The sequence below is a fragment of the Pinus tabuliformis genome, chromosome 7, assembly GCF_031772625.1.
Source record: "Pinus tabuliformis cultivar Carrire ecotype Pingquan chromosome 7, CPIR1, whole genome shotgun sequence".
Taxonomy (NCBI): Eukaryota; Viridiplantae; Streptophyta; class Pinopsida; order Pinales; family Pinaceae; genus Pinus; species Pinus tabuliformis.
Window position 1 is genome coordinate 589047293 of NC_142293.1, and position 12901 is coordinate 589060193.

Consider the following 12901-nt stretch of genomic DNA (forward strand, 5'->3'; position numbering starts at 1 on the left):
TTGTCCCTGAACTCCAATCTCAGTTGGGTGACTCTCATATCTGACATGAATGAGTTAATTAAGAGTGAATAATCATGAAGTAACACCCCACTATATGACCTCCTACTAGTTCCTCCACTAGTTGGAACTAGTTTAACTAAATTTAACTCAGTTAAACTGAATTAATTAATTACAACTCAAAATAAACTCAACTATGGCTCCTATAAAGTAGGAGACACTCTACATGACTCAAGTTAGACCCTCAACTTGAATAAACTGAGCTAACTAAGTCAAATTAACTTAGTTAACTAATACAAGTTGTCATGTGATGTGGAATTACAATTTTATTCCTAATTTAATTCAAGGACAAAACTAAATTAGGATATTCTTATTGCATTTTCAACTCTCGCTCTCAACAAGAAAGGGCTTATCTACTACCCCGATCCTGCTTCTATGAAACTCGAATTTTCATCTTGACAATGCCTTTATCAAAATATATGCATCTTGTTCCTCTGTAGGAATGTACTCCAACAACATGATTCTCCTTTGCACACAATCTCGTAGAAGGTGATACTGGATGTCGATATGCTTTGACCGATCATGAAAACTAGATTCTCAGAGTGTTTGATATAACTATGCTTGTCACAGTAAATCACTGTAGGATCCATCTGCTGACCAAATAACCCAACAAGGATCTTCCTCATCCAGATAGCTTCATAAGTTTCTTGACTAGCATCCATGTACTTTTCTTCTGCCGAACTGAGTGCAACTGATCTATGCTTCCTATTGTACCAAGAAACTGTTGTTGACCCAATAATGAATATTCACCCAGATGTGCTCTCCTTGTCAGATGGACTCCCTATCCAATCTACATTTGTGAAGCCTTGAAGCTTCACTCCCTATTTTTTTTTGTACCAAAGACCAAACTAAGTGGTGCCTCTGAGGTATCTCAACACATGTTTAGCTGCCTTCCAATAGAGTTTGGTTGGCTTAACCATTGCTTGACTAAGTTGGTTAAATACAAAACGTATGTCTAGTTGTGTGTTCACCAAATACATAAGTGAACCCACAAGTTGTCTATAAATAGTAGCTTCCTCTACTTCAACTGAAGTAGCATCTTCCTTCGTAGAATTCCCTGCTAGAGGAGTCTCCATGGGTTTGTTGCTCTCCATGTGGAACTTCTTCAGTATCCCATTGGCATGCTTTCCCTGAGAGACAAACAATTCCTCATCTCCTTGCCATATTTCAGTACTAAGGAAATAATGCATGAGCCCCAGATCCTTCATCTCGAATTCTCTTGGAAGATCCTCTTTGCAAGATTTTACCAGCGTCTCATCACCTATTAGAATTAGCTTATTGACATATAATACTATAATCAACAATTTACCTTTAACCACAATATGGTAAATGTTTGCATATGCTTCACTTTTGGTGAAACCCAGGTGTACCAAGCATGAGGTTCTTGTTTCAATCCATACAGCTCTCGCTTGAGTCTGCACACATGCGACTCTCTGTTGAAGGTCTCAAATCCTTCCGGTTGCTCAATGTAAACCTCTTCCTCAATCACTCTGTTGAGGAATGTTGTCAACCTCTTCCAGCTGCTCAATGTACATCTCTTCCTTAATATGATTCAAGATGATGATGTCAACCTGTTGAAGCCCCAAAAATCAGGTCGACAACAAGGGGGATACCCGCCCGGTCCGGACCTTGGTTGGCAGCTCCTTATCCGTTTGGTATAGTGGGTCCGACTGGGGATAATGGGACCAGTTTCCCAATCTATGGGTGTGTGTGTGTGTGTAGAATTGGATGTTGTTGATCTAACAATAACTATCTAAGCTATTCTAATTCAAACTTTAATCTAATTCTATACTATGGTAATCTAATAAAAAAAAACAGCATATCTAATCTATGCTAACTTGAGATGTAACTCTTCTATTATGTGATCTAAAGAGATTTCATATAACAACTGGTAATAAAGATCATTCAGTGATTATAAGAAAGGAAATCAATTAAGATGAACTATTTCGCATAAAAAGTTAGGCAAAATAGTTATGAACAGCATATTGCATAATAAGCTATTCATACATTAAACATAAATAAATAGCTACCACCATACAAAAGTGCCAAATGGTAACTCAAGCATTCATGCAATAACATATAAACAACTAAAAACTGTATATCACTTTAACATATAAGCAGAAATGGTCAAGAGATAAAAGTACCATTTACAACTGGTCCTACTCATAAGCTTTAAGCAATAATGATTTATTTCTCCTTGCTCTAACATCTACTAAGAGTACAGAAGTGCAACATCAGTAGCAGATATCAAATGCAAACATCAACAAATCTTGATCCATTCATTCACCAAAACCTCCTCGGAGGGTGCAAAAGTGCATGTTCTGAGGACAAGTTTTTGATAAATTTTTGGACCCTTCTCTAAATGCATGGGAAGGGTTTAAATACTGCTAACTAAATAACTTAATTACATAGATTCAGGATACGGTTTAAATGACCGCCCTCTTTCTAAGCAAAATTATTTCTAAAAATTAAATCTAATATCTAATTATTTCTGCATTTGCTCCTTAATGTTGTGAGCATTCAATATTTGCCTGGGTAGAGTCGGCTGACTATCTTCCGCTTTTGGTTGAGCTAAGCAAACAGAAATGGCAAGTGTTGGCACCATTTTTTCCAGAAAAATAGCAGATATACTTGAGAATCATCTCTGACTATGTGGATTTACTGTGTATGCTCAGTAATAACCCAAATTCCACTTGGTTAACCCTCAAATTGCCTCTGCCTTTGCTTTTTTGCGTTTCCGGGCTTACGAGTGACTAAGCAGTTAGGGACTTTACTTTTTGAGCAATTTTCTCAGCGATGCGCGATTAGCGCTTAGACTGCCTCTGTTTTTTGATCCGGGCCTTTCTGGTGCGTTTTTCACCTTTAGCGCCTTTCCTTCACTGGGTATAAGCTTTAAAATTTTGAAAACATACTGCTTTTGTGAGCTTCTAACCTTGAGCGTTAAATCGCCTGTTGATATCAGCATTGTCCAACTATTCATTGAACCATGGCTCTAACTGATAGATCTGTAATGGATAGCTCAGCAGCGCTCTAGAATTCGCGGCTCTGTTGCATGCGGTATCCGTTCATGAGGGCATTTCTTCTCTGCTTCCGAGCATTGGAGCTTTATCCTTTTTCCTTAATCACTCCCTGCACATTGCTTCATATTGTTTCTGTTTTTCATTCCTGCAGTTCACACATAAGGAGAGAGCAACGATAATAAAAATTGACAAGAAAGCTCTGAGCTCTACGGATGTACAAAAACATGCCACTTGATGTGAACTAACTCTTCGAAAAACATAAAACTGTCTTTCATTAACACTTGGCGTACATTCATTAATTTTCATTAACGCGCGTATTCAATTTTTCTTGAATGTTGAGTCGGGGAAAATCTGCGATGGACGATCTTTGCGATTCGCATCGCAGCATCGCATCATCGCGTTATCGCATTATCGCATTTTTATCAAGATGTGTTATCGCAGGGTTGACCAATCACGCCGATCCCAGGATTGTAGGTTGTTGTTTCACGCGATCGCAGTATCGCATTATCGCAAGATCGCAGATTGTTACAATTCGTTAAATAGTTATGTGCTGTTTTGTGCGATGTCGTATATCGGCCATCGGCGATTTCTTAAAGTTTTCGTTTGTGAACGTTTCTTAATGCATGCGATGCGATGGATTTCACGTCGCACTCTCGCAATTTATCATTTTACTCACAAGGAAATGTCCTATCTTCTTCGCATGATGCGATATTTTCTTAAGGAGTATAATACATGAGTTTTAATTGAATTTTTGAATTTTTTACTAAGGGTCCCCACTTATCTAGTGTTATTGCTAATACTAAATAAGGAGGGGGGTTGTTGGTGGCCACAACACAACCATGGGGGATAATTCACCATTTTTGGAGTTAAAAAGTAAAAAGATTAAAAAATAATCAAATAATAAAACTGTTTTTTCAACTCTTATTTTCAACTTATATCCCTAATGTTTTACTCAAATTTCAAGCGGGAGTACTCGTTGGATGCAAAATTTAATTCCTCATCCAAAGAACACCCATGTTGCATACTTTCTATTGACCCTGCTACACTAAAAATGAGAAATACATGAAAAAACATGATTGCAATCATGTTTTTCATGTGTTTCTCATTTTTCATATAGCAAGGTCCATCGAAAGTATGCAACATGGGTACTATTTGGATGAGGAATCAAATTATGCATCTAACGAGTGTTCCCGCTCGAAATTTGAGTAAACCAATAGGGAGATAAGTTAAAAATACGAGTTGAAAAAGTTATTTTTTCTTTTTTCCCTCTAGAATTTGATGGTGTAATCTAATATTGTTTTATTATTTCCACTATTATTTTATAATTTCCTTAGGAGCCCATTTTAGACCTTAAAATTCCTCTAATGACCCATCATTAATGTCACCATGCAAATGATGACGGTGAAATCCAACTCGAATTGTGAAGCAAGAGCTTCACCTGTCGCTCCTCCTAAGGGCTTCTTTCTAGCCTTCTTATGCAAACACTTCGTGGCATAGTGTCCCAGCTCATGAAAGTGAAAAACTTTAATCTTCAACAAGTCCTTCTTCTTTCCACCCTGACTGAAATCTGATTTTGAATGCAATGACTTCTCTTTCCCTTTCTTTGCCTTTCCAGCTAAGGCACAATTTTCCCCATCATCATGCTTGGATGAGGATCCATATCTGGTGTTCCGCCGAATCTCTTCTTGCACCAAGTCAGACCATGAACCCTCCCACTCTGGTATCTTCTCCCTCTCGTTTACCGAATCCTGGTAGTTGTTCCAGAACTTAGGAAGGCCTAGAAGTGTTAGGTTGACCAGATCATCTTCAGTAACTATCACACCAACACTTCCAATCTCATCCCGACATTGGGTGAACTTGGTAAAGTAATTTGGTGTTGTGTCACCCTTATCCATCTTGATTTTTCTGATATTTTCCTTCAGTGCCAACTTCCTATGGTCACTGTTGTTTCGAAACAGGTATTTCAAGTCCTTCCACATTGCATATGGAGTCTCCTTACTATGGAGGTTCGAGACAATATGGTCTAGAACTCCTTCTAGGATAATCCTTCTCGCCTTTGCAACACATGTTCTCCACTCTGCCACATCTTGAGCATCAATTGCTTGAGGCTTAGGAATATATTTGTCTATGAATTCCTTAAGCACGTTGCCTTCCAACACTGCCTCCATCATGTCCTTCCAAGCAATGTAGTTCAAACTGCGCTCAAGGGAATATTCAAGTCTCGATCCGTAGAACGACATCCTACTAGCTCTAAAGTATGATACTACAAATTCGATATCACTTGCAAAATACAAACTCGTATTATCCTCTTCTAGAATGATTTCTACTTTGATACCATGTAGAAATTCCTTGTAGATTCAAACTGCTAATTCTAATTTACTAAATCAATAGACTTGAATCTACTCTACTCATCAGCGGAAACAATTAAACGATCATGAAATCATGAAGCATACAAGAGAAAGAATTCAATCAACACGTTACACAATGATTTCTTTGGGAAATCCATAGCTAAAAACCCATGCTATCTGTATATTTCATTAGTCAGAAAATATGAGAAGATTACAATGATTTTCTCAAGCTCGAGCAACCTCTGCACTATCTCTATCTATCTCACAACTTCCTAGACAAGCCTTGACCAATACTTAACCAATTTCTCACATGCCCAAGTCCCTATTTCCTTACATTATTTCCTTGGGAATTAGCCCCTATTAATTAGGGAAATTCCTCAATTCGAATTTCGCAATCATCATTGGCCTTCCTCTGATTGCATGCACCACCTGTACAATTCGGATGATTATAAAATTGATAATACATTGTCCCTGAACTCCAATATCAACTGGGTAACTCTCATATCTAACATGCATGAGTTAATTATGAGTGAATCATCAGTTAGCTAGTTGACCACATGAAGCAACACCCCTTAGTCTGACCTCCTACTAGTTCCTCCATTAGTTGGAACTAGTTTGACTTACGTTAACTCAGTTAAACTGGATTAATTAATTACAACTCAAAATAAACTCAACCAGGGCCCATATAAAGTAGGATACACTCTACATGACTCAAGTTAGACCCTCAACTCGAATTAATTGAGCCAACTAAGTCAAATTAACTTAGTTAACTAATACAAGTTGTCATATGATGTGGAATTACAATTGTATTCCAAATTTAATTCAAGGACAAAGTTAAATTAGGATTTTATTGTTGCAATTTCAACAGCAAGAAGAAATACTTATCCAAAATTAAATGCTTTAATTGTCATCAATTCAGGAACTATGCTACAAAGTGTCCATAAAAAAGTCTAGCAAGAAGAACTTTGGAGGAGTAGTAAGTGAGGCATTGGCTTCACAGTTTGAGCTAGACTTTACCCTTATCGCATGTATGACTAGTACTGTGATGGGGAGTGTGTGGTACTTGGACTCAGGTGCCTTGTTCCACATGACAGGGTGTAGATATTTTTTCAGTGACTTGGAGGAGAAAGATCTCCAAATCCATATTGAGCTTGGGGATGAAGGAAGGTACAATTCTACTAGGATTGGTACAGTAATCTTTAAGAGGGAGTGAAGATCCCCTCTTTGCCTCAAATATGTCATGTTTTTTCCAAGCCTAAATTAGAATCTCATCTTTGTAACAGCTTTGGAAGAACATGGTTATGATGTAATCTTCAAAAAGGGAAATAATTCCTGAGATACATAGCCACGAGACAAGTGAAGCAGATCGAGGTTCATGTAAAGAACCTGTACAAGTTGGATATGGAAGATTGCACTACATTAAGCAGTAAGGCAGAGAAAGTGTGGAGTCGCGATGTTGGTGAACTTTTTCATCGGATATTGGGCCATTTTTGTCGTGGCACCTTGAAAATTATGCAGCAAATAGCCATTGGCCTCCCCAAAGGACCACTTGAGCACCACGATGTTTCCAAAGGTTGTACCTTGGGGAAGTATGTGAAATCCACATTTCATGAACGAGACAACAAATCACATGCAGTCTTGGAAAGAGTCTAATCTAATGTTTGTGGACTCTTCTCGATAGCCTCCATTGCAGACACAAATATTTTGTTATTTTTATTGGTGATTTCTCAAGGAATTGTTGAATCTTCTTCATGTGGAAGAAGGATGAGACATTCTCAAAGTTTATAGAATTCAACGCAGAGTTGAGAAAGAGACCGAAAAGAAGGTGAAGGCTCCTAGGACAGTCAATGGAGGTGAGTATGTTTCGAATGACTTCAAGGATTTATGTGCGAAAGAAGGCACTCTAAGAGAGTTGGCAACACCCCACAACCCACAACAAAATGGGGTAGCTGATAGAAAGAAGCAAATCATTGTTGGAGCTGAAAGAGCTATGCTACATGACCAAGGCCTACCACTGCATTTTTGGGAAGAGGCATGTAACACAACAGTCTACCTAAAGAACCAAAGTCCTCATCTGATTCTTGGTATGATTACACCAAAGGATTCTTTCTCGGGGAGAAAGTCAGATATATCTCACTTCAGAATTTTTGGAGCCTCTATCTACTACCATGTCTCCAAATATTCGAGGAAGAAGCTTAAGTCGGCCGCAAAGATGGGATTTTTGGTGGGCTATACCAAAACTCCACACAATTACTATGTGTACTTACCTTCCCTCAGAATGACAGTTGTGCGAAGGGATGTAAATTTTGATGAGGAGAAAGTGATGTGGTTCTCTCTTGAGAGGGAGCTTCAGATCCCACCAAAAGAGGAGATTTTAGCTCCAAATGAGGAGCCTCGGGAAGTTGTGGAGAAGTCACAAATAGAGGAGTAGAGAGTGGAGACATCCACTCAAGCAGAACCATCCAGAGAAGGTAGAAAAATAACCAGGGAAGTTGATAGACTTGTGCAGGATGTGAGGGAGAATGTGGGAGCTCCTTCAAATTTGTGCAGGAAAAGGAGGTCACCTGAGAGGTGCACTGGCTACATGGATATAATGACTGAGCTTGTAAAGACTAAGCCATACTCTTTTAAGGAAGCAATAGAGCAACTAGTTTGGGTTGATGCAATGGTGGAAGAATATGAATCCATCATGAAGAACAGCGTTTGGGAAGTGGTCCCAAGACCGATAGATAAATTAGTTATGGGTTCGAGATAGATCTTCAAAGTTAAGCATGTAGAAGATGAGAGCATAGAGAAGTATAAGGCCAAATTTGTGGCCAAAGGATTCTCTCAAGTTGAGGGAATTGAATATGAGGAAAACTTTTCTCCCATAGTAAGGTATTCATCCATTAGATCAATTCTTGCACTAGTTGCGCATATGGGGAAAAACATCCACTAGATGGATGTAAAAACAACATTTTTCAATGGTGTTATTGAGGAGGAGGCATACATAGAGCAACCAAAAGGTTTTGAGACATTTTATTGCGAGTATCATGTTTGCAGACTTAAGAGAGAATTCTACAGTCTCAAATAGGCACCATGTGCTTGGTACACCATGATCAACAATTATCTCACAGGATTGGGCTTCACCAAAAGTGAATCGGATGCGAACCTCTATCATATTTTGGTAGAAGATCACTTTCTTATAATTTTTTTATATGCTGTTTATTTAATATTAATGGGTGATGAGAATTTGATCAGCTCTTGCAAGGAGGACCTTGCAAGGGAATTTGAATTGAAGAACGTGGGTCTCATGCACTGCTTCCTTAGGTTGGAAGTATGGCAAGTCGATGGGGATCTATTTTTGTCTCAAGGTAAGTACGTAAATGAGTTACGACAGAGATTCTGCATGGAGAGTTGTAAACCCATGGAGACACCTAGAGCGACAAACTGGAGGAAGGAGGATGCCAATTTAGGTGAAGAAGTGGATGCTACCATTTATCAGTAGCTAGCGGGCTCACTGGTGTATCTTGTGAAGACAAACCAGATATTTGTTATTCAGTCAACCGACTGAACCATACTATGTTTAGGCCAACCAAATTATTTTGGAAGGAAGCTAAGCATGTTCTACGGCACCTCGGAGGCACTACCCAGTTTGGACTATGGTATATATGGATAGAGGGATTGAAGTTGTGTGGCTTCACAGATGTAGATTAGGCAGGGAGTCCATCAGACCAAAAGAGTACATCATGTGGAATTTTCAATGTTGGGTCCACAGCAGTTTCCTAGAATAATAGGAAGCAAAGATCTGTGGCACTCAGCTCAGCAAAAGAAAAATAAATGGTTGCGAGTCAAGAAACATGTGAGGTGATCTGGATGAGAAAGATACTTGTGGGACTATTTGGTCAGATGATGGATCCAATTGTGATCTATTGTGATAATCAGAGTTGCATCAAGCTCTCTGAGAATCCTGTATTTCATGATCAATCCAAGCATATAGATATCTAGTATCACCATTTGTGGGGTTGTTTGCAGAGGTGAATAATGTTTCTACAATACATTTCGACAAAGGAACAAGATGTTGATATTTTCACAAAGGCTTTTTCAAGAGCGAAGTTCAACTTCCATAGGTGCAAGTTAGTGGTGGTTGATAATCCCTTTCTTGCTGAGAGGGAGTGTTGAAAAATGAAACAAGAAAGTCTCAATTTGATTTTGCCTTGGTCAAATTGAAAAAATTCAAAATTCCATATCAGCAGACAACTTGGATGTAGTTAACTTGTGTGAAATGGCTTGTGTCACTCAGTTTACTCAGTAAATTCGAGTTAGAGGAGTTTGAGTTTAGTTAAGCATGTGTGATTGCTAATTTGTAGCAATCATGGTCAGTGATTTCAAGTTGTTTTCCGTTAAACAAGTTCTAATTGTTGGAGGAACTAGTGGAAGGTTAGTTGTGCAATGAGACTTCATTCTAACTTAGTGATCATCCAGTTAACTGATCAGTTAGCCCAAAAGAGCTAGTGCATGCATAGAATTTGAGTTCCCTAGTTGGGGTTGATATTTTAAGGCAGTGTAACATCTGTTGTAGACTAGTATTGAGTGTACAAGTGTTGCATGCAGTCGGATGATCAACCTTGGGAATTGTGCAAGCATTTTGGAGTAAATTCCTAAATAATAGGGGCCTAATTTCCTCGGGAATTGCGTAAGGAAATAGGGGTTTAAACTGAGGCATAAATTGACTAAGTCTAGTTCATAGATTCTCAGTGAGTAGAGAGATAGGTTATTCACTTGCAGGTTGTGCTTAATTGAGCAAAGCAATTGTAATACATCGTTATTCATCATCTTAATGCAAGCAGGAAAAGGGGTTTTTAGCAGATTACTTTCCCTTGGAAAAGTATTGTGTGCATGTGTGTTATTTATTATTGCATGTTTGTAATTGATGTTTTAAATTTTGAATTGAATTACATAGATCAGTAGAGTAGGTTTGTGTCTTGTGATTTTGATTAAAATTTCATGAGCGATTGCAAATCTACACCATAATTTCTACATGGTATCAGAGCAAGATTCACATTAGATAGGGAATGTTGAAGTTGTTTCTCAAGAGGTTCGAATTTGTAGTTCAGTGTAGCAGGATCTCTTCAAAGTTGGGAGAATGGCCTTCAATGGACTGAGATTAGAGTATACCTTGGAAGGCATCTCAAATTTCATTGCATGGAAGTATCACATGGAGACAATGCTTGATGACAATGGCTTGCTAGAATAAGTCAATAGAGATGTTTCAAAACCAACGGAATTTGAAAACCTAGCCCAATGGAAGAAAGATGTAGCCAAGGCGAGGAGAATAATCTTAGAGGGACAGCGAGACTACATTGTCTCAAATATCCATGGGAAAGAAACTCCTTTTGTAATGTGGAAGGCACTGACAAAGCTATTCAAGAATAATAGTGATCATAGAAAATTGTCCCTCAAAGACAAACTTTGAAACATCAAGATGCAGAAGAATGATACTGTTCTGTAGTATCTCAGCAAATTTACACAAGTTTTTGGTGAGCTTGGAGGGGTTGGTGTAAATGTTGTTGAATATGACCTGGTGAGCCTAGATCTTCTAGGCCTTCCCAAAAGGTGGCATAGATACCAGGACTCGGTGAATGGGAGGGAGAAATTACTGAATTAGTAATGCTTGTGATCTGATTTGGTACAAGAAGAGGTCAGGAAGAATACGAGAGATGGAACCTCATCCAAAGGAGAGGATGAAGAAAATTTTGCATTGGTTGGAAAGGGAAAGAAGGGAAAAGGGAAGAAGTCTCAAACCAAACCAGAATCCAAAAAAGGGGGCAAGAAGAAAGACTTGACTAAAATAAAATGCTTCAATTGTCATGAATTCGGGCACTATGCTACAAAGTGTCCACACAAAAATTCTATCAAGAAGAAATCTGGAGAAGAAATAGGTGAGGCATTGGCTTCAAAGTTTGAGCTAGACTTCACCCTTATCACATGCATGGATAGCACCATGACGGGGAGTGTGTGGTACTTGGACTCAGGTGCCTTGTTCTACATGATAGGGTGTATAGAGTTTTTCAGTGACCCGGAGGAGAAAGATATCCAAATGCATATTGACCTTGGGAATGAAAGAAGGTACAATTCTACGAGATTAGTACAATAACCTTTAAGAGGGAGTCAAGATCCCCGCTTCACCTCAAAGACGTCATTTTTTTTCTAGGCCTAAAGAATAATCTCATCTATGTAGTAGTTTTGGAGGATATTGGTTATGATGTAATCTTCAGCAAAGGGAAAGCATTCTTGAGACACATAGCCACTAGACAGGTGAAGCATATCAGGTTTTGTGTGAAGAACCTATACAAGTTGAATTTGGAATATTGTGTTGCATTAAGTAGTAAGGCAGAGAAAGTGCAGAGCCGCGATGTCGGTGAACTTTGGCACAAGATATTGGTCCATTTCCATCATGGTGTCCTAAAAATTATGCAGCGAATAACCACTGGCCTCCCCAAAGGAGCACTTGAGTAGCAGGATGTCTGCAATGGTTTTACCTTGGCGAAGTATGTGAAATCCACATTCCATGAATGAGACAACAAAGCACACGTAGTCTTGGAAAGAGTCTTCTCTGATATTTGTGGGCCCTTCTCGAAAACCTCCATTGCCAAACACAAATATTTTGTTATTTTTATTGATGATTTCTCAAGGAAATGTTGGATATTCTTCATGTGAAAGAAGGATGAGACATTCTCAAAGTTTGTAGAATTCAAGGCTCTAGTTGAGAAAGAGACCAGAAAGAAGGTGAATGCTCTTAGGAGCGATAATGAAGGTGAGTATTTTTTGAATGACTTTAAGGATTTATGTGAAAAAGAAGGCATTCAAAGAGAGCTGAAAACACATCACCACCCATAGAAGAATAGGGTATTTGAGAGAAAGAACCAGAGCATTGTTGGAGTTGTGAGAGCTATGCTACATGACCAATTCCTACCACTACATTTGTGGGTTGAGGCATGTCACATAGCAGTCTACTTGCAGAACCAAAGTCCTCATTGGATTCTTGGTATGATTACACCAGAGGAGGCTTTCTCAGGGAGAAAGTCAGATAAGTCTCACTTCAGAATTTTTGGAGCCTCTATTTACCGCCATGTCTCCAAATATTCGAGGAAGAAGCTTGAGCCGATAGTAGAGTTTGGAGTTTTTATGGGCTATATTGAAACTCCACACAATTACCATGTGTACTTACCTTCCCTCATAATGACATTTGTGTGAAGGCATGTAAAGTTTGATGAGGAGAGAGTGATGTGGTGCTCCCTTGAGAGAGAGCTTCAGATCCCAACAGAAGAGGAGCTTTTAGCTCCAAAGGAGGAGCCTTACGAATTTTTGGAGCAACCAAAAAAAGAGGAGCAAAGAGTGGAGACATCCACTCATGCAGAACCATTTAGAGAAGGTAGAGAAAGAACTAGGGAGGCTGATAGACTTATGTAGGATGCAAGGGAGAATGTGGTAGCT